The sequence below is a fragment of the Varroa destructor genome, unplaced genomic scaffold, assembly GCF_002443255.2.
Source record: "Varroa destructor unplaced genomic scaffold, Vdes_3.0 BEIS01000002.1, whole genome shotgun sequence".
NCBI classification, from domain to species: domain Eukaryota; kingdom Metazoa; phylum Arthropoda; class Arachnida; order Mesostigmata; family Varroidae; genus Varroa; species Varroa destructor.
In genome coordinates this window covers 46363754-46385796 of record NW_019211455.1, presented here as the reverse complement: position 1 = coordinate 46385796, position 22043 = coordinate 46363754, and the positions used below count along the sequence as shown (strand labels likewise).

The window sequence follows — 22043 nt, the reverse complement described above, 5'->3', positions numbered from 1 at the left end:
AATATTGCAGCATGATGGAAGATTATAAGAATGACGCAATATCTATCACAGCTCCCGTTATACGGCACAGGTCAAAAGTTTTTGGTCAGAACAAAAACGTTGTTTTTGCTCTCTGTACAGGACTTGCTATTTAATTATTAAGGCTGCTGTTCGATTAGGTCTCGTTCAGTGTTGAAATCGAACGCATACATCCAACGTCCCCTAAGACAGTGTCTACTCGACCGCGGCAATAGTCACCGAATTAGCAGCAAAATCTATACAATTCTATATTAACTTTTTTATTCTAATAAATAGATTTTATCAAATGCATATAGTGGCTTCTATCGCAACCTCGATGAAGGGCGAACAATCGATCGGGGAATTTGTCCACATATGAGGCTATAAGACGTCGAGGCACCGTTCTGTCGTTAAGGACGAATGTTTACTCAAGTTCCCCTCATGGCGGAAGACCAGAGGGAGAATAAGTTGTTCACTGATTAGATAGATTTAAGTAGGTTGTGCGCGTACCGACTGGAGGGAATGAAATAACGTTCAGTTGTATAGAGATGTAGCATCTCACAATCCAATTTATAGATTTACTAGCGCTCAGACGATGGTCGTTTTCATGAACGTTATCTGATAATGTTACACCACGCGCCCGAAATAAGCACCGGTAATTACAGTTCGCCGGGGATGCCGATGAAAAATTTGTATATATGTACGATACAGATTTGCCGGTTGCCTTGCAACATAAAAAAAATTGACATACACATATAATGACGTAACGTCACGTACAATTTATCCGTATCACTTCGCCTTCATTCAGACTTAAACATACCTCCCTATATTTGATAGGCTTGTGCAAGCAGCGAAGCATTGTAGTTTTCTAGTTCTCTTTCTATGAAATGTTAGTTCACATACGTTAATTTTATAACGGAACGTTGAGGTTATATAGGCATTTTTTTAACGAAGAAATGTCTATTTTTCTTTTTAGATGGATATTAAAACAACTCATAATTATTGAGATGCACACAGCTAATAAACGTACTACAGTTGTGCCTTACTTATAAGAATATCCTACCTGGTGGTACCAAATTATCGGAGTTTCTTATCGATGTTCGCAAGGCATTGTGGAGCAACACAATTTGACTTTTTCAAATACTTCCTAATGCGATTTGGTCATGTGACAATAGAAGAATGGAAAATCCTTGTTACAAGGCTTGTTTTAGTGCCCGGCAACATAAACATAGTTACAACAATCAGCCAGAGTCGTTCAACTAGCACGGACTGTTATTACGGCAACATATCTGTTCATGTTCGCAATAGGCGCGGCTATTACAGGCAGCTCCATTGCCGACTGCTACCAGGCGTAGCCAAAACTCGGATGTCGTTCATCATTTTTATGTACAGGAATCACGGAATCGAGTTCATTCAGGTATAGTGCTCTCCAGGTAAATATGCTGCACACATTTATCTCACTACACGTTTTTTACAAAATCATGTTTAACGAAACATTATTGGAGCAATATCGAAACCTTCCAGTAATTTTGATTCGGCCCCTTTTTTTATTCAGAATTATTTGCCCTCGCCCCCCGTACCACACAACTTTACTGGGTGCATTATTTGTCGCAACGTAGTTAATTTTCGTCTTTTGTTTTAGGCCATGGGATAGACGAGTTTTCGGTAAATGAATTGAGACAATTTCCCTTGTTATCCATGGCCGTGTTCTTTTGAAACGATAGCATTTAGTAAATCTTGGCCCACATAGCCATACTGTCCCCTCTTTGTAAATCTATTGTAATTGATTATGGTACGTTAATTATTTGTAGTACAAGTTGTCTCAAATGTATATATATGCGTATGGCATGTATATCATTTAAGTAAGAAAAACCAAAAGCAGAATTCTTCTTTTAAATATTTTATATCTCTCACAACATGCGACAGTGAAGACAGCTCCATAATCAAATATCACGACAATTAAGGGCCACATTCAGAGTCCTTAGAAAAGTGTGTTAAAATGCTGCCCCTGTATCATCCATCAATATATTTCTGAGCGATACCAAACAAATAGCCTTCAAGCTTGCAGAGAACTAGAGGTTTAGCTAGGGCGAATTTGCTGTTGACACTAACCCCTGTCCTATTTATTTGCTTTGCATTTCTCCAATTCCGTTCTGTTCTACCGTTCGCCTGTTCTGCGCAGTGCTATCGCATCAACTCTCACAGCTTTTTCGGACTCCTTCTGACTTCAACCGTTATTCTATGTCGGATCCTTTCCTACCGTTCTGAAATCGCCGATTAGCGTCGTTCGCCTACTTTGTTTATTTGTCGTAATCGTCTCTGACTTTGATCGGTAAGGCAAAACTGGACCCATAGGTGAGAGAGATGTAAATTTATGGGTAAAAAAGGAATCTTTTTCCCAAGAAAGAAAACAAATTCCTAGTTGATACAGATGCTGCTCCAACTGTGAGCCTGATTTTTGAAAAGCTTAAGATTATTCTAATTATGTACGCCGAGGTTTTTCGTTCTAGGTTTACTTCTGCTTTAGTATGTTTATATTGTGATCTTACTCGTCGATGCCGCCATACTTTGGCGAACTTTGAAAATCTCTTGACACAAAATGGTGCCTAATATGATAGCGAAACAGCTTTTTTTTCTCCCAACTGATCAACGCTGCGTCTCTATCGATTGGATACCTGACATTGGGTTTACGAGCTTAGCTGGGCTTCAGGGTGGCATTTAGGCTCTGTTTTCTCCCACCGGCTGAGGGGTGACGGCGGATGTCTGAGCATTTGAGTAAAGTGCACTTGAAAGTCTTGGAAGAAAAGCCAAAAGGCCGATTGAACTTTTTTTTTATCTCACGGCTTTCGCCCTGCTTACTTGCTGACTGGCTCAATCAATCTTTCGCTCTCAAATCGCTTGACCTTTCTTTATCCTAGCCGCGAGCAGATGATGTGAAAGTGAATCCAGAGAACAAGCACCACCTTGCCGAGATGCTAAAAGACGTTAGTGATCCTTTTTGCTTCAAAGAAAGTAAGACGGGAGCATTCCGAAGTGAATTGAATAAAGTATGTGGCGTGGACTTAAACAGATACCATAGCCTTGCAGACGACCTTCTTCCTGCCACAAAGAGACGCTAACGTCGGATAATGTGCGCAGAATTTTGGGGTATCAAGCCGGTGTTAAGAGTAACGGAAGAGGATGACGGGGGTCCTGTTGTTGTTATAAACTCTGCCCAGAAGAATTTTCCAAACTTCAGAATGCTTACGTTATCCAAGAAGCTTCCAAGCTGTTATGCTTAATCCGTAATTCCGCGGGTGACCTGCCGTCTTAAACCGGGTAGGAGGACAATCAAGCTACTGCCAAGCCGCACAGAACATCACGGGAATAACAGCGGCAAAAGCGGTGCCGTTAGCGACGAGCTGAAATATCCGATTGAATCCCCTGCCTTGGTTGGCTTTGGTGTAAGGGTCTTTTCCTTATCAGTTTCCCAGCTTTCCTCGAATGTCTCTCTGCGACCACTTTAACTTCTCATCTTAGCTTTTGCTACTCATACCTCGATTTTCCTCAAGTGCTTCGTTTCTCCTCTTTTACTGCTCAAGTTGTCTGTTCCTTGGTGCTTTAGTTTGCACTGTGTAAGGCTGTTCCCGAGCAGCCGCTGGAAAAATACCTTCACCTACTTAGATCCTTTGAGGTCGCTGTTTTCCCCCTAAGGCTCAACACATGGCTGTGCGTCAACGTCGTAGCTGCTACTCGATGGTGCTTGAGCAGGTAAGAAGCACTACGTTCTTTCTTTTTGTTATATTATTTTTATATGGGTGTCACAGAAGGGCGAAAATGGAGGAAACGTGATCACTGTACTCAAAAGGTCATCACCTCTCGCTCACTTTAGCCTTCCTTTGATTCTGCATGTCTAGGGGATCGAGGCACAGCTCAAAATATCTACTGCGCTTCTCCTTTTTACCTCTCCTTTATCTCTGTTGATCTCTTCGGCAGTATCTGTCCAGGCGTACTTCATTTTTAGCTAGGGCAAAGTGGATTGTTACTTTTCGTGGCTCCTTTTTTTCGTACTTTTTCTACGCTCAAGCAGATTCTCGAACGCTCGAAGGCCTTAAGCCCCAGGATAAGCATGAGCCCTAAATCTGCCATCTTTGTTCTGGTTCTAGACCTCTCACAAAAAAACTTGTTTTTTTCTCTTTTTTGTCGCCTGGTCTTTGCACACTACTCTTGTCTAAAGACACGCACATACATACGCTTATACGTTTGCGTTTGATGAGTCGATAGATCTCATTTAGTGTTTTGCAAATTTGCAACTTTGCAAATTACGCTGCATTTCGGAGACACAAACATTGGCCTCTTTGTTGGTTTATGTCTCAAGAGGCGGTCGACAAACGTTGAGTGTAATTGCTCGGAACTTTTCGCAGGGATCAATGTTCCTCAGCCCGACGATGTGTGGGTTGTTTTTATATTTCAATGTTTTTCATATAATTAGTCACATAGTGTTTTCTTTAGCAAACATTCAAGTAAGTTTCCGAACACAATTGATGTTTATAAGAAAAAAGGTAAATAAAAACTCTGCTTATAATCATATAAAAAGGAACTCAGAATTACCAATTACTTTGGTAGTTAGTCAAAGTAGTTTCAAAGATCTAACACCCATTACTCTGACTAGCAAGAAACGTACTGTTATATCTTTGGTAACGCTAAGCAAGTTATTGTTACAAATATACCTGATCCTACCGGATCATCGTAAACCAAAACATCACCTGCCGGGGAACATTCGGTCTCTCTTAGTCTAATGCCTGCTTCGGCTAGTGATATTTTTGAAACCATTGTTTAAGGTTTATTGTAATTCATTTTTTTCAAAATAAGTCGACCGTTCTAAGCTACACTATCACTAATATGCGTTCACTCGCGGGGGGGTCTTCGGAACCGGGGACAGTTTTTAAAGTGTCGAGTTTTTAAAGTTAGTTGGTTTTCTTTTTCAACTAATCAAACGCAGGCTCTAACTATGGAACAACACAGGCCGTAGGGCACACTGAACTAACAACGAAATCAGTCAGACTGAGCAGGAAGACTAAGCTTACGTTAATATGCTAGTAGCAAGACAAAAAAAAATACTAAATATGGCCTATTGGTAGTATAATCGATGTTAGCTTGCAAGAGCTAAAACCTTATGCAAAGTAAATCCTAAACTAATAGTTTCAAAATTCATTGTTTATGCTTCGAAAAGACAATAGTAAATGAAATTTATGTTCAAAAAACAATTAACTATAGAGATTGAACAAAACATCTACGGTACCATTCTGTTTTGAATAATTTAGCCGTGTAGTAAATACGTATTAAAAAACAAGTACTCTCCAAGTTAAAAAACATCAATTCCTTTAATTGTATCCACCGTATAGTTCTCGACGATACTAATGTTTTCTGGTTTACACAGCCAAAGGAAACATTTTTCAAGTGTTATGAAGATCATCTACCTACGTTTCCTTTTCCCCTTATGCCTGAAGTTGGGCAGATCGAAGGTTGTGCGGGGCGCTCATTACCGCCCGTTATTAGCCGAACTACTGAACGTCCGCTCGGACGTTACGTTTTTCCCGCAAAAAGAATTCCCGCAAGAGTCATATGTTGACTCGCTTAGTAGAGGGGGTACAGGAATCTAGTGAAGTTACATAGTGAGCACTAATGGGACACGAGCCCAGTCAAAATGTCAAACGTAAAAATGCTTTTTTTTATTTTCTTGCCGGGAACTGGAGAAGCTGTCTGGTCACCGACCAGCGGTGGTGAGGTGCCATTATTCTACTGTGACATACTCTGCTGGGAGCAAAAGAGGGTTCGATCAATTGCACAGACGCGACTGATCCTGTGTTCAGATGTTAGTCGAACTTATGTGTGACCTCCTGACATGCAGGTCTTGGCTATGTAAGTTAAGGCTACGCATCTGCAAGGTAAGTCCAGTAAGTCTGCTGACGCGTATTTGCTGTACTTATATACAAACTGGTTTAATAAGACAAGATCGACATTGTTCATTTCCACTATTGAAGGAAGTATCGAAGGTCATCCTTGACAAACCTAGTCTTTCGTATGAAATAACTGCAGTTCGTAAGTTATTTAGGTCACGTATATAAACGCTAGATAAAATGAATAACTGTGTCGCAATCTAAATATTGAGATTTGTTTTTTGGTTTGTAATTTCCAATTCAACGAATTAAAGTAAGCCTTGTTCAGATAAATGCGTCGCCTTTCGTGGTTTGTCCTGGCACTGGACGTTAAAATGTCGAAGAGATCTGTCGATATCTTACGAACTCCAATAACGATAACAACTATTAATCATTACAAGTCAACGCATATCATATACGTTTAGAAATTGCTCACTAAGAGCGTAGCCGGCGTAAAATAGTTACTACCTGAGCATTTTCATTGCAATTTTTTCATTAATTTCAAAAATTTTCACCAATATGTTATCGACAGTCGAAAAAAAACAACCTGTATTAAATAAATTCAAGTGAGTGTACCAATCAGGACCCATAGACGGGCGTGTACAACCTTTATTATCATAACGATAGTGTTCTTTTTTGGAGAAACGTCTGCTTTTCAGACTCTTTCAGGTCTCTTTTTGGAGATTCAATTTTACGAATGTCTAGTGCACAGCCTCTTCAACAGCTGCGTCAGTCCAACGAAAATCCGTAGTTTACGGGGACACTACCTATCCGTGTTAAGCCTGTAATTTATAAAAAAAAAAATTAACCTTTGAAAGCATCCTTTGCTGAGCATCCTCTTACCCATGCACTTTTTTCTACTTTCTCCTGATTTCTGTTATGAAAGCTGACTAGCGCCCAGGATAACGGCATTGTTCCATATTTATTCTTGCTGCTATCACACTTGTCCATATTAATGCCAATTTATGTTGTACCTGTACAGCATTATTCCATCCTTACGCCTGTTTCAGTTGGTTCATGTTCCCTGGTGTTCGTCCCTGAGCTTCTTCGTTCGTTCAGATCAGCAGACAGCCCAGTCTGCGAAACGAAGTAGTAAAATGGGAAATGCTGAGCAATTATTTGTGGTAGTGGATTGCCTAACATACCGGCTTGCCATCGGATTTCCCGTCTCAGTAGTCTCTTATGACTTTGGCTGTCATGCACTATTACTAGATCTTGTGGACCGCAGGGCAGTCCTTCATGTTCCATCTAGGCTACTCTGGTGCCTAGTTCCAGCTACGCCATACCCCACAAGATGTACAAGTACACTAAAATGACTACTCCATTCGTGGTTGGTTCCGCGCCCTGCGGACCTCCTCTCCTTCAAGCGCATCGAAGGACTGTGCCCTACCAACGCCTTTGGTCCTGCGGGCCTTTTCTACCAAAAAGCAGAAGTATCAGCAATAATAGCAGTCTGTATCTTATCACCGTGGTACTCGCTTGTTCGGATACCCGCTAACGAATTTTGATCGTTCCTGACAGTCACAGGTGTAATGATGTGGCGCTCCGGCCATTCATATGCTTGTTGTTAAAAACGTAATTTCAACTACGGTCGCTGCCTATTTCACCATCCGACCTGTCGTAAAGAGACCCAACTCCGCGTACCGCTCGTGGCGCCTGAGAGACCCTTTAGCAAGTTGAAGTAGGCTACAGTTTTTCCTTTGCAGGACACAAGATATCTCTGTCATCGCGGTATATTATGTTATGATGAATTAATATACGTGTCATAGCTATTACAAAAGCCTCACCATTTCGCGAGCGGCTTGTAAAATGCGATAGTATGTAAGTCATGTGTCATGTAGGAAATATTCAAGGAGAAAAATGGCATAATTAATCAATGGAGAACGGAGCGTTATAGGTTGATGGTGGGGCGAGTGCTGCGTCAGTACGGACAGAACCGATTGGTTACGTTTTCATTAAATAGGGGAAATGGGGAAGTGGCTATAAGTATGTGGACGCAGGATAGAGAATACCAGTGTGACAAGCAAACAACCCGTTGTCCTGATGGCCACCGAAATGACTAATGGTTTCTTTGCCGATAATCTCTTATTGTCTCTAGTGCGACAGCCGTGTTGCCAACGTGTTTTGTTAAAGAAGGCTACACATGCGACCTGAACGTCTCTGCTTGACGGGTGAGAAACGTGGTTTCGAGATTGGAGTTTGATACTTGTATAGATCCCCTGGTGCAGGTCATATCGCGTTGGTAACGTAAGCCAACCACCATAATTACCCGACGAAAACACAACTCGTCTATCAACGACACTAACTCTCATAAAAAGTAAATCCTTTTGGAAAGCTGTAACAAGGCGACTAACTGCTCGACAAGGGGAATTTCTACGGAGCAGTTGACACTGCACTTTTGACCCTGTATATAAATGCCGACTATCGAATACACAAAATCAGATATAAGTGCCTCCATCAAAGCCAACGTTAGAGCAAAGAAAAAAAGGGTCACGCTCTATTTGAGGAAGAGGATGATATTCCGTTTTTAGTCGTTAACGAAATTGCCGCGCTTCGTTAGCTTCCACTTCACTCAACTCCATTTTATCATACATTAGTAAAAATCATAAACGGTAAGTGGCTTTCCCGCAGTCAATCCGGCTTGGTTGAATACTCAGTCCTTTAGAACTACCCTAAGGTAAACCAGATAGCTTTTTGCCATGTGGGAATATGCATACGTTGTGCCATACCTATAACAGTCTCCCAATAGAGGCCAAAAATAAATGCAAAGCCCGTTAAGCTGACATACTTATCTTCTTCATACATAAATTACGGTCCGTTTCAAAGAGACTCCTCTGTAATGGTTTTAATGAAGCGTCAGAGTGTGTCTCTGTGAAGCGTCTGGCGATGAATGATGTCGATTCAGCCTATGACTTCACTAACAAACGATATTGTAGCCTATTTATTATATATGTTATCCTATTTAATTTTAGACCGTCAGATTTTATTGTATAACATATTAATGAAATGGGTATACACTTGTACAACAGTTTAGTAGACAGGATTCAGATGGATAGAAGCAACAATTGTGTTACGGTAAGATATAGATTCGACAGAAGTGACTGTACATAAAAACGACTTGGTCGAAACAAGTGTTTCTTAAGAGATGTTTTCGGCGAACCCACTAAACATAGTTCATGGATGAAATGCTTACCGAACCTAATTGAAAACGTTCAACGTGAGTCCATCAACAAGCGAGTGGGTCGAACTAATACAAAGTCACTAGTAATAGTAATTGTTATTGTCATAGTTATCAGTATTCAATTAGAGTGTGTACTAGTTGAAGATAAATCGAAAAAAAAAAAAAAAAAAAAGAAAAAACATTTAGTTTGTATAAATAGTTTTTACTTTTAATATATGCGTGTTTGCGGCAGACAAGCAAATAGAATTTCCGCCCCCGCAGGAGAAGCTTACGTTGATGAACGTTGGGAAGTGGGTCAGCGCCAACGCTCTAACGAAGAGCCGAAGAAAAGATAAATTTGCAGAGGCTTTCGCATCGCGTGTGAGGTGCCGACCCCACATGCCATTGCTGAGATAGGTATAATTATAATTAGATTACTGCAGAGGCTATGTCTTTAACCGATAGGTTTGATTGGGGTAGGATTCTGTCTGGGATAGGTGGATTGTGAGAGCGATTGCAGATATCGTTTGGGACCCTGCAGTTGCAGAGATGGAAGCTTATCGGGGGTCGTCGCAGATCCGACTCGCATAGGAATGCTGTCGAATTGTTGTATATGATATTATTTCATATGCTTATTATACCGATAATGGCACTAGTGGCTTTTCCGTAAAGTTTTCGACCTGTGCGAATTATGATTTTTTTTCAACTTAAATTATGCTCTTATGAAGTTAGATTAAGTTTAATTCTGTTGCCGAACGTAACTTATTTCGAACGAATGGCAGCTTATTGATAGAAACAACATAGAAGAAAACTGAAGGTCTCGAAATCGACAGCTTTCTCTTTCCACTTACAGAGGGTGCCAAAGGCACCTTCAGTACCTAGGCGAATGCTTGGTAAAGTACACAATTAGCCCTGGACTGGCACTGGTGTACGGGCTGCAGCATTATGAAATCAAATAATCGCGAACATGGGGTAAAGCGGAAGATCTTGCTTGGGAAAACAGAATTGTTTACTTTGTGTTACTATGGGCTGATATATGGGAGTCGTTCTAATAAATTTACCACTTTATATGTACGTCGATATTCCAAGCCACAGGCAGATGTAATGAAGCACGCTTTTTAAAAATATTCATTTAACCCGTTTCATTATTAATTTTGTTTGTCTGTAAAACATTGTATTTAAAGCAAGTTATTCTCACAATCGTGTAGCCTTTCATATTTGAAATCAAAACCCATTGCCTTCTTTTAGCCGATTTAATGTTCTCTGTAGATTGAACCGAATTTAAAACCGTAAACTGCGACCAGTTACCCAAAACCAATTTTTAGATCCAGCTAAATAGCAACCCCATAACTAACACCCACTTGTAGGCCTATCGAGGGTCTGTGTCAACGATTCGTGTAGCCATTGCAGTTTCTGTGGACAATAAATGATACTGTGCAGTCCAGCGGCTTTTACTCTGTTGCTTTTGCTTTGACAATGCTTACCAGTACCCCCTGTAGTTGTCGACGCCATCATCGAGACGCGTGGTTCGGCCATTTTTCGTTGCTAATAGGCAACTTCCATTAGGCAAAAACATGACGTAGTTGTTCCACCGCCGTCAGTACAGGTCGGCGAAACAAATAACGTCGTATGGCTTTCGCAGCCGGTGTGTTATTGACTAGGCCCCCGTTTCGCTCTGCCGGACTTCTAAATAACCCTAGTTGGGACCTGCAAATCTGCTGCTAGTTCTCCAAATCTTAGCTTTGTTTTCCTGACTATACTGACGTAGTCACTGATGGCTGATCGGCGCGTCTAACTCGAGATCAGAATAGGGTACCCGATGTATAGGTGTACCTCTAACTATAGATCTAGGGATTCAAGTTGCCATCGAAGTATAATGCCATGTACTTTCCTCTCCATCAGTTGCGGCCCATCTATCCGTAACCGGAACTCGTGATGCCAATGGCGTAGTAATGGCACATTTATTTCACAGCCAATCTTCTGTATCGTACCACAGCACATAGAGGCAGGCCCTTATCAAAGAACAAAACGTAAACAGATGTATGTGCTAGTGCTAAACGTGCAGACGATGCATTAACGCCTGCAAGAAAAATGATGATTTCCCATTGAAGGCCGCTAACCAACCGTTCGAATCCAGGGGCTCGTTTAGCAGAACTATGTAAAATGAATGGCAATCAGATGGCAGAAAAGCTTCGAAAACAATTTTCGATTTGGAAGTAACAGGGCACCCTGTGTTTTTGCCTACACATTTGCCTACGGTACATAAGGGGCTTTGTAGGATCACTGGATTGCGTTATAGGATACGCGGTAGGTTGGGTCAAGCAGGCAAAGATGTTCATTTAAGTGTGATACGATCGGTGGTTCTCATCACGAATCAGCAGGAAGATATTAATGGAGAGATGGATGGGATATTAATGATCTTTACAGATAATTTGCAAATATAGAGAAGAACGTTGATTAGTTACTACAACAAGTGACTAACTAGTAATATGTAACTCTCTTCTTCTAGGTTTAATCTGTTAGTTAAATACGTTCATTATTAGTTAATAGCATTGCGCTAAAGTAAAGTTCAATTTATAATCATTATTGCATGTAGTTTGATAGGTTTTTTAGAGAAAAGCTAAATAAACCTATCCCGGCTTTTCCTTCTGTTTGAGTAGGTTCCAAGGACTTCTTCACACTGAGGAAGATATCCGACAACGATATAAGGAATTCTTTTTTGCATTCAATGCAACGTGAGCTATGAGGCTGAGGCTGGTGTAAATTAACCAGGCTTAAACGTATATATATATATACACCCTATGAAACATAGTCGATAATCAACCCCTGCTAATTTTCTAATAGTTAATCCAGCAACATATCTAACAATATTATGAATCAGTTTATATTATCATAAACCTGTCTCACTTCACGGTATGTTAATAAAGTACCGATAATAAAGTAAAAAACAGTTTTTTATAATCAGTAAAAAACAGTAATTTATAACCGGTAGACTTTATTTATAATAAAACCAGCTTTGGCCCAGTCATTGCAGGTTCTACCGTACTCTCAGTTCATATGCCCTACGGTACCTCCTGTACTATAATTCTACTCATCATCATTTGATGTCTAATGACATTTTTTTAACTATATTTTGCCCTTGTATCCAAGGCATATACGCCGGAAGATCTTCGAATGAATCGAACAATAAAACTTCATGGGTTCTTTGTTCTGTCTCATTAATTTCAGTGAACGCACTGCATTTAAGGGCTTCCAAATTGTTTCCTGCTATTTGGACCCATTGAGGCTCTAGGACCTCGTGAAAAAACTATTTGTCTCCTTAATCCTAGACGAAGAAGACTGCCTTTAATCTGCACGGTACCTCACAAGTAAAGAAGGGGGTGTAGACGCTGCTGCGGCTTGGCCTGTAAGTCATTTAAATGCAAAAACAACTTGAGTCCGTAACTGGGACCGGCCTCGGGGCTGAAAAAAGACCCTCAGAAGCCCTCCTTTTTTCTGCTAGCGCGCCTAGGTGCTGCGTTTTTTCTGAATTAGAATTTTGCCCCTTCGTGCAACCAGCGCTTCACCACTCCTCCGTCACGAAGTGACATGCACCGAAGTACTTTTTTTTTCGTCTTATTATCGCTACTAGTATTTCATTCCTCCTAGACCTAAGGTCCGTCTGCCCTTTTGTGCAGTTTTCCTTACACGAGGCTGGTGCTCTACTTAGAAGCGGCACTTAATTGTTTTCCTTGTCCCTTTGTACAATAGTGTTATTTGGCTATTTGTTTTTCGGAAAACTGGTCAGCCGGAGCCCAGCGACCAGTCAGGCGAGGGATGAACGTCTTTTCAGGACGGAGAAAACGGGTTTGAGAGAAGGAGCTGTTTTTTCGGGTCGCCGAATACAATGTGTTATGGTAGGCACCAACTGTGAAAGTCTCTCGGGCCCTTGTACTCAACCAGCCGAAGCTGTGGCACCGCCGCGGCTGTGGTTCCTAGGTTTTGTCGAGTGAGTTAACCATTTACATCAATGCATTGATTGAGAGACCTGCCGTATCATTGTACAAACGTCTTCGTACACAGCGAGAGAAGAGGAGGTGGTTGTAAGGGTGACTGTATTTGCTTAATGGATAATATGCACTTGTTTTGTAAAAATTTAGGACGAAAATTGCTTGCAAAATAGATTTGGGGAATGATCAAAGTAACACCGTAGTCCCTTGCATCAAATGTAATATTGCTAAATTGTCACACCGGGGATTTCATTTAGTGATAAGGCAAATCTGAAAAGGTGCTGTTTAAACACAACGATAAACGTGCTCATTTTATCATGGCTGAATGATATTTCAACATGGATCTTGTAATCTGACTGATAAATTTCGATTCCAAAATATGCTCACTGTATCTTACAATGGTTATTGTTAGTGATGTGATCCCACTAAGCATCCATGCGTAAGTCCACTTATATGTGCAACATATACCGCTGTTGGTGAAACTACTTGGCCGATCCGGTACTGCAGACTTGCCGCGTGTTGAATTTGTGTGTGTGCAACTTAAGGGACAATTGCCTTTCAAGAGTTCTGACACACGTTCAAACTTTAGTTTGAGTTTTACACGCGAGACCTACCCACAGTTGGCCTGATATCTGAATATAGTATATATCTTTCAAGCCGAGCTTGCGCTAGAAAATCCTCAGTTTCGTAAATCTAAGGCAAAGCACCGCATCGGGGCCATAAATAACAGAAAGAGGTACTATATTTTGGCTCGAAGATTAGACACCCCAATTTAGTGGCTGCAAAACTGAAAATGTAACAACAACCACCATGCGCAATACCGTCTCAGGACCAGCCTGTTGTCAATTAACGAGTACTCACGTTGCGAAAGAATCGGTTCCAAGATAAGCGTAACGCGACGTGGATCGCTGGCTGGTACTACGCTTTTATTAAATCCTCGCACGTATATATCAGAGTAGATCCGCACCCTTCCAATAGCAACTGCTTGCTTGTTTGGGCTAACAATTCCCTACACGAGCTGTACGCACCACTAAACTTTTTCGCATCAAGTTGTCCGAAGCCAATTTGCTGCTGTCTGTCCATCACTTGTACATGTTAGCATTAGCAGCTGCTTTTGTTAAAGGCGCTGCTCCGTCGACTTACCAGAGACGTGCGGTTTTCTTGTCCAGCTTTTGCCGACGGAAGTGTTTGGCCGCACCACATGACTGCAGAAAGCGTTTGTTCTACATGTATGGTAAGCACTGGATACAGGCACAAGGTCACTTGATCAACATGTTCTTCTATACGGCACCACATGTGTAGCAACGCCATACAGTTTGAAAGGGTTTTGGTTACTGGGAGAAAGTGTGCGGCGGAGGGTACGAATAGCAACTGCAACGATAGTCTTTGTTGATTCACGGGCACGTTACTCGCTTGTGGGGTTCGACGTTGTCGTCGCCTAAGAACTAAATGGACGTGAATGCGCAGTGCTAGAGATGTTGAGGTCCGCCAGCGTTCAATAGAGCTCGATCTGTCCTTGTGAAGGGATAATGAGAAGGTGCTTGGCACTTAACCTACGATACGTTAAGTTGCTTGACGCTCCTTGTTGGAGGCTAGCCGACGGAAGCAGTACCTAACGGCAGTACCGGGCATAAAAGATCGGCACGTAGGTTCAATGCAGGGTTCAAGGTAGGGTTCAATGCAGACAACAAGCTTTTGTTATTTTCTCTTCATAGAATTCCATCGAAGGTCGTGCCACTGCAGGCAAAAATAATTGCCCTTTACATACAGACTAACTCTGACCACAAGCTGCGTTTTAGCATAATGTGTGCAACAACAGGAGAGGAAAAGAAAACACGACGCGGATGATGATCTTTTTCATATAGGATTGCAGCAGTAGGTGCCTATTAAATCTAACATATTTCTCTGTGTGTTTCTACTTCCGTCAATAGATTTGATAGTTGTAATAAGACTGGTAATGATCCGCGGTAAAGCCGTATTACTGTTGAAGCTAGCTTGATCAACGGATTCATCCACGGCTAAAAGTTCTGCGCCCTAATTACTAGGCCCTTACCACCTAAACGCAAAGGGAGCAGGCCTGTACAATACTAACTCGTTCCTTGTTGAGTCTGCACTCGTTTTCGCTCAAGCAAGTTTGGCTAGCCGTGGCCAATCGCACGTTCGTATGAGTCTAACTAGTACAAGGTATAATATGTGCTAGCATATGCATTTAGTGTAGACCTACTGAGACGTCCGAATATAAACAAGCTGAAGATGTCGATTCCCAGAAAACGCCGAGGACGTTACAAATTTTAATTGCCTTTTGAAAAGCGTTTACTCGAGTGTTCATCTGTAGCAATGTACTGCATTGTTTCTCATAGATATAGTACTAAATCAGGTTTTTTTTCCTGGGTTTAGTGATTATTGCTGAGATATGTAGCTTCACCTGTCAATGATTTTCTTTCAACACTGGTTCGAAGCAATTCTGGCTGAACACAGAGCCTCCAGTAGAGCGTCACGATATATGCCATTATCAGTCACCGAAATATTATCAAAGTGAGAGAGTAACCAAAAATCGTTGCTACATTTCGATTAGTTTAATAGATAAAACAACTCCTCCAACACAATTGATTAGCGCTAATCGTAGATGTGCCTATTAGATACCGTAATATGTACCGTAATATTATTGGGCTTCTGTTTAAGAATTCATCCATTTGTTCTCATTGTGTCAAGAACCTCAGATCTGCCGAAAAAAGATCGTATAGAGAGACCCGACAGGTTCGTGGAGTTCGACGTTACGCCGATTTTTTAGGCGCTACCTAGGTCTTTGAAGCCTCGAGATAATTTTTTTAGCTATAGGAAGGCAATAAACCCTTTTCTCTGATTTCATAAGACGGCTATATCAATGCACATAGAAATAATTACCTCGTTCAGTTTTATAGAAAATATTTAAAAAATGTATAATTTTTGCATGCTAAATGGTCGGCATAATGATTTATATAGGGTCCCTGGATAATTTTTAAAAAAACTTCTCTCTCGAAGGCAGATCATTTTTAGAAACTGTTCTAAAATCTAATGTGGATTCAATGCCAGTTTTGCAGAATTCGTTATAGGTTATTCTTTGGCATTCAAGAAATTGCCTTAGAATTTTTTCAAGAATATCTAGAACAAACAGGACAAGCAGGTAATTCGATATCGGTCACTGCCTACCGGAATCTGCATAGTAATACAAGAGCATATGAGGCATTATGAACAGGTGAGTACACTTTTATTTTTGCAATGAAGAAAAAATAAGCTTCAAAGAACTTTAGTGAAAAATGAGATATAATAGAAAGTAGAAAACTTTTTTGGTTAAATGCGAGGGCTGCTCAGACCTCGAGGTAGCGTCGCAACATTTAGATTTTTCGGTAAATCTGACTAATAGAATAATTTCGAAAACAATACACCCGTATGCACAGGTGTAGGCACAACTGCACGATTTTTAACATGATATTGTCAAGCAAGTGCGATAATATGTATCTGTATTTGTATATGTTCTTATGAAGTTTGCATACTATAAAAGTTCGATAATTCACATAATCACACAAACACGGTCTGACCGATGCGGAGCTCACATCTCTGGAGAGGAATGTTTATATCTACGCCAAAACGATAACCTAAATAGATATTGAGAGCGGATCTCTCTAGAATGCTATCTTCTGCAACAATGCCATCAATTACAAAATTCCTTGCTTTTGGTAACATTTTTACTTTTAATACCCCACGTTACACTCCTAGACTGTGTTTGCTTGGGCACAATTCGTCACCTTTTTATTGGGCCGATCGGTTCATTCGGTGCTTTGACCGTCCGCGTGGGATCGGATCATCGCCCCTGGTCGGACAAAGGCGGGGACAAGAAAATAGCGGGCAGGAAGACCCAAGTCCTTGAAACATGAGGGTTCGCAGCAGTCGAAAAATAGAAGCTGGAGCAGATCCGACTGAGATCAGAGAGGAAGGCTATTAACAGCTCGCTTCAGTGAACACGCTGAATGGTGCAATGTAAGAAAATAAGCGACCGTGCGAAATCGTCACCTCGGTGATTTGACCATAGCTCAAAGGATTGCCTGCGAGCGGGGCTTTTCACTAGAACTTTTTCGGTGAGTAGAGGTTTGCAGAAGTGGTAAAGCGCTAAAAGATCTTTTAAAACATATCTATATAACAGGCATGCAAGAGAATGTATAACTAGAAGCCATACGAATACAACGTTGAAGCTCACAATGGTCACTATCTACGATCACCAGGTAACAGAAATTAACAAAGAATAACAACGCCGAGTATGAGCATACGCACAGCTATATAGGTATCTAAATATACTCAAGTAAGAAACTAGACTAACTAGCAGATTATATTTAAATACAGGTAAGTTAGAAAATACATGCAGTAAGTAATAAAATTGCTTCAGCTGTACAATTTTTTACGTAACTACATGCCATATAAAAGCGTATCTAATCATCTGTAGTGTGTTTTTTCCCTCGCAGCCTACTGGTATGTTAATTATTCCTGTGCAAGTCCTTAAGTGTCAGACAGGTATACCACCTGTGTTTAAAACCTAACTGGTTCCTTGTATGACCTAAAATTGAATCTTGTTTCATTAATAAATTCTATGATCCACCGGAGAACGTATTTCTCTTAGGGTACGTCAAACAGTTAGATACATAGCCTACTGATGATAACCTATAAACACCTCTGATATCAATAATAATATAATAAAACATGTAATAATAGAAATTAAATTGTAGCATCTAAAAAGGTCAAGTCATATCAGCAGTATGCGGCGAAATTTAAAGTACAAGAATATTTTTAAAATCTAGCTCCCAAGAGGTATAACAACAGTTTATTGCGACAAACAATAGATACGATTTTTATTAAAGATATCGAAAAATGTTGTTTAGACATATCTGTCTAACAATCCAAGCATCGTCGTGGACATAATGACATTAAAAGGTTTGCTTCTTAATCTAACGCGTTGGCTAACAACCATTATCTTAATACAGGCCAAAAACAAAAACTAGGTAAATAAATAGCAACAATGAAATCTTTGCCAATATAATCTTCTTTCATTTGGTAGGCGATCTACCAAAAACCCTGCCTTCTCTTCCCCTTTAGGTAGTACAACAGATTTAATCTTCGCACCAGCTTCCAAGGAAATAACCCAGCTCTCTCTTTATTTCCTGCAATGTTTGGAAGCCAAATCAAACTGGAACCGTCCTTGCTAAACTGGGCTGACTCTGGGTTTGCTCACGTAGTAACTTAGCTGCATAATAATCGGTCTCATGATAAACGTACCACACATTTCACTATGCTTTTCCTTCTCCTACAAAAGGGGGAGTAGGTATCTGCGGATAAATAAAATAGCGAAGATCGCAACATTCAAAAAACTGTGTCATAGGACATCCTCTCGACAAAAATGGTTCATTTTAAAGGACCTATTATAGTAAAGTTCCGAGCGTCTTCGTGACCTACGGACCGATATTAACGGTCGAACAAATAGGATTACACGCTTCCGCTCATTCCTCGCAGGTATATGTAAAATGTAATAACATTTTTCAATGAAACGGTGTTTGTAATAACAAGCTGTTCTGGATAAGAGGCAGGAGGAAAGCTGTAGTCATTGTATGCTTTGTAGGCTTCTATCGCTTTAATCCGTTCCATTAGGAGATGCGGGTAAGCCTCGATCCTATGCCTAACGTTCCCTTGGCAACTTTTAGAAACTTTAGGATGTGTCAGTTGTAAAGGGTTAGCGGGCACTAGATCCGAAAGGAACACATGCGGTATTTAGAAACGCACAGGTAAGGAATATTAGGTCCTTGCTGAACACTTCTGTCGGCGATCGTTTAAGGCAGATCTCCCTGGAATTAACTGCTCAGAAGGAAATCCATCGTAAAGGGCTTCCGTTAATATGGCATTGTCGGACGTTGGATAGCTTCCACATTTAACAAAGAGGAAGTGGTTCCTTTAAGCGTAGGCTAGCCTTGTTCAGAGAATAAAGATAAAAGAGGAGTCCAGTTTTTTTTTAGTCCAGTGCTTTTTAACGTGGAAAACGCTAGTACAAATCCCCTGATGTTCGCGCTACCTAGCTATCAATAGAATCAAGCTCAGCTCACTGTGTTAGCATAAAAAATGGCTATCAGCATAAATTAATTCAATCGTGCCAGAATCGTTAGTTAGCTAATATATTTGATACTCTGATGGCCTATATATAACCAGCTTTCAATATATACTATGACATGTCTTTTTGCATTGAATGATGTATATATAACTAAGACGTTAATGTCAACAAATGACGTAAGTAAGCCAGCTATTGGACTGATCTCTGAATTCAGGTGTCAACTTTTGAATCAGGGCCCTAGGAACCATCGACTAACCGTTGCAGGTTGCTATATGCCAGCAATATAATATAATTCCAAATGATATTAGCGTATTGATATACTGAAGCTTTCAGAAAGAACTAGTTGATTCAATAGCAAGGCGTCATTATATACGATCTGTTTCCGGAAATATCAGACTGGCGGTATCTTCTAAACGACGACGGTCGTGATGGGCAGCTGAAGAAACGACAACGAGGTCATAGAGACACGGCGATGGGTGAATTGTTAACGTGGGGCTTATAGGTAGTTCTCACCTACGTCGAGCTCGAATAAATTCTGCGAGGGATTAAAATAAGCCGCCTACCACGTCGTTCTCAAGCATTACGTTTTACTGTGTGAACATATTTATTTAAATGACGGTAACTCATCATAAAAGAAAGTTTCATTATCACAGTAGTGAACGATGAGTTTTCCCTACATACTGACAATATACATACAGTACATATAATTACTGAGTACGAAGTTCAATAAGAACTACATAATTCTCAATTACGTCATAATTATTGTTCTACTGAATACGTTCAATAGGATTTTTGTTCTTTCATTGGTTACCTTGTTGCTTACACATGTCAGGCCCCTTTAAGATGGCGTTTGATACAGATTTGTTGTTGTCCAATCAGTCTGTTAATGCTGCAACTCGTATCATGCTCAACTGATAATAGAAGTATTCTTATAAGAAAAAAATAAATAGTATAAGATGATATGAGTACGTCTAAAAATCTACTAGATATATTATGAGTCACCAGGCCAACTTGTTCACATCTGTAGAAGGCTGTAACCGGACAAGCAGTCGACAGGATACTCATGGATCTAACCTTGCAATCAAACCTAATCCTGTATTCCATTCATATTAGCTATTGGTTTTACAAAAAAAATAAAAAAAAAAAAAAAAAAGCTGTAATCAACGGATTCAAGTGATAACCAACAACGGAACCAAGCTGTTTTCAATTGTCAATTTCAAAACATTGCTGAGACTAACATTGTCTCTAACTGTGAGTAAATAATAAATAAATGATTTTAAAAAAGCTTTCCCTACTTCGTTGTGTTCATCCACTCCGCAAAATTTTTTTTTGAAGATGTCAGATTGACCGACATAAAATGGGAAGAAGCTTTATTATACTCCTTTCGATGCTAAGGATTCCTACGAAAGTGAACCTCTGTTGTATCTTGAGTCTACGAGCGATCTTCGATTTTCATGAACACTTCTGACAGAAACTATTGGTGAGCAGTTCTACACCGACTTTCACGGTACTCGTAACCAACCAGGGTTGTACTGCATGCAAAATATTTTCTTTGAAGGCCTAGGCAGCCTTACCAATGCTTACTGTCTCAGAGTAAAGGTGGTCAAGCGTTGCAAACGGCACAGAGGTGGTCAAAAAGAGCGGGCTCGATTCAACCTGAGCGATTTGCAAGTCGTCGCCCAGGCATCGGCCGCCGTATGGGATCGATGCCGACCACGGGTGTCACTCAGCTTGGAATTAATTTGAACCGAAAAAGAACGCTTCACCAAACCTCTGCCTTGAACCCTCTTTAACCTTGAACGTTGCACTGTAGGCATGAGGTAGCAAGAGGCAAAGCGGGACAACGACTTAAGAAAGCCTAGCATTGACTAAACGAGGCTTGTCCTATTATTCAGCAAGTGTAAAGGCCGTGTTTGGCTTCATCGACGAACCCCCCAGGTATTTCACTTCCCCAGCATCCCCTCTCCTAAGCGTCACTTTCAACCGAAATGGAAGTAGCAGTTCATACTTTTGGGTTCGTGGTTGAAGAGTAGTTGCAAGGTGTGTTGAAAGTTCGAGCAGTGTCTGGATCTTCCGTTTCCACAAGTTTCGCACTGAAAGCCGTCACTCTTAGTACAGCTATACAATAAGAGCGAGTTTTGATTCTTCTTTATCAATCCGAGATTGAAGCGGTCTAAGGTAACTCTAATGCTTCTGATAGATCGCAACATCTTGTACGATTTTGGCTAGAATACGGCATAGAAGGCTATGCTTAATGAAAATTGTCACTGAACGTAAGTCACGATACAAACCAAAATCAAATGGGGAAAACCGATCGGGATGAATTCGTAATTGGTACAGCTAAGCTGGTAAAGAATAGGTCAGGTTGGACCGACAGCGCACGCAAGAGTCCTTTACGTTGGCAGTGTATGCGGAACGTGGAAGCAGAAATGTGACGAAATTAGGGGCATATCGATGAAGTTACTGTGAGCAAGCGTAGCGAGGCAATGAATTTAGTAACCAACGAAGAGCAGACTGTAGAGCAGAAACTAAAATCCACAGCGAAGTTCCTTTGCAAGAATACTGAATCTTAATCCAACGTGTGAAGAAAGTTGATAGCAATGGCAGTGGTATGAACGACGTAGCGGAGAGGCATAGTCAGTGAATACGCCAGTCAGGGAGGGCTCTGAAATCCGAGAGAAATTTGTGCTCGAGTAGCAAATAACATAAAGGTATAGAGTAAATAAGTTAAATATATAGATAGGGACTTGCTATCGGCGCAAGTATCGTACCTAAATTAAGCTGCTCAAAGTATATTGCATGAGACTGGTTAACGGATGTGTATTTTGGGGAAAGTGGATTGATAATTGTTT

The 22043-nt window shown here is 40.7% G+C and overlaps 1 protein-coding gene and 1 long non-coding RNA gene across 2 annotated transcripts in view; both read right to left on the bottom strand.

Annotated features, from left to right (window-relative positions):
- LOC147757892 (uncharacterized) overlaps positions 1-14704 on the bottom strand; it is a 75460-nt gene extending 60756 nt beyond the window's left edge. The window contains exon 1 of the long non-coding RNA XR_015319983.1: positions 13926-14704. This is a non-coding gene — a long non-coding RNA (uncharacterized LOC147757892). The remainder of the gene's footprint in view (positions 1-13925) is intronic.
- Positions 14705-17921: 3217 nt separating this feature from the next.
- LOC111244858 (uncharacterized) overlaps positions 17922-22043 on the bottom strand; it is a 71502-nt gene continuing 67380 nt past the window's right edge. The window contains exon 7 of the mRNA XM_086979249.1: positions 17922-21856. The gene's annotated coding sequence lies outside the window, so the exon portion shown is untranslated. The remainder of the gene's footprint in view (positions 21857-22043) is intronic.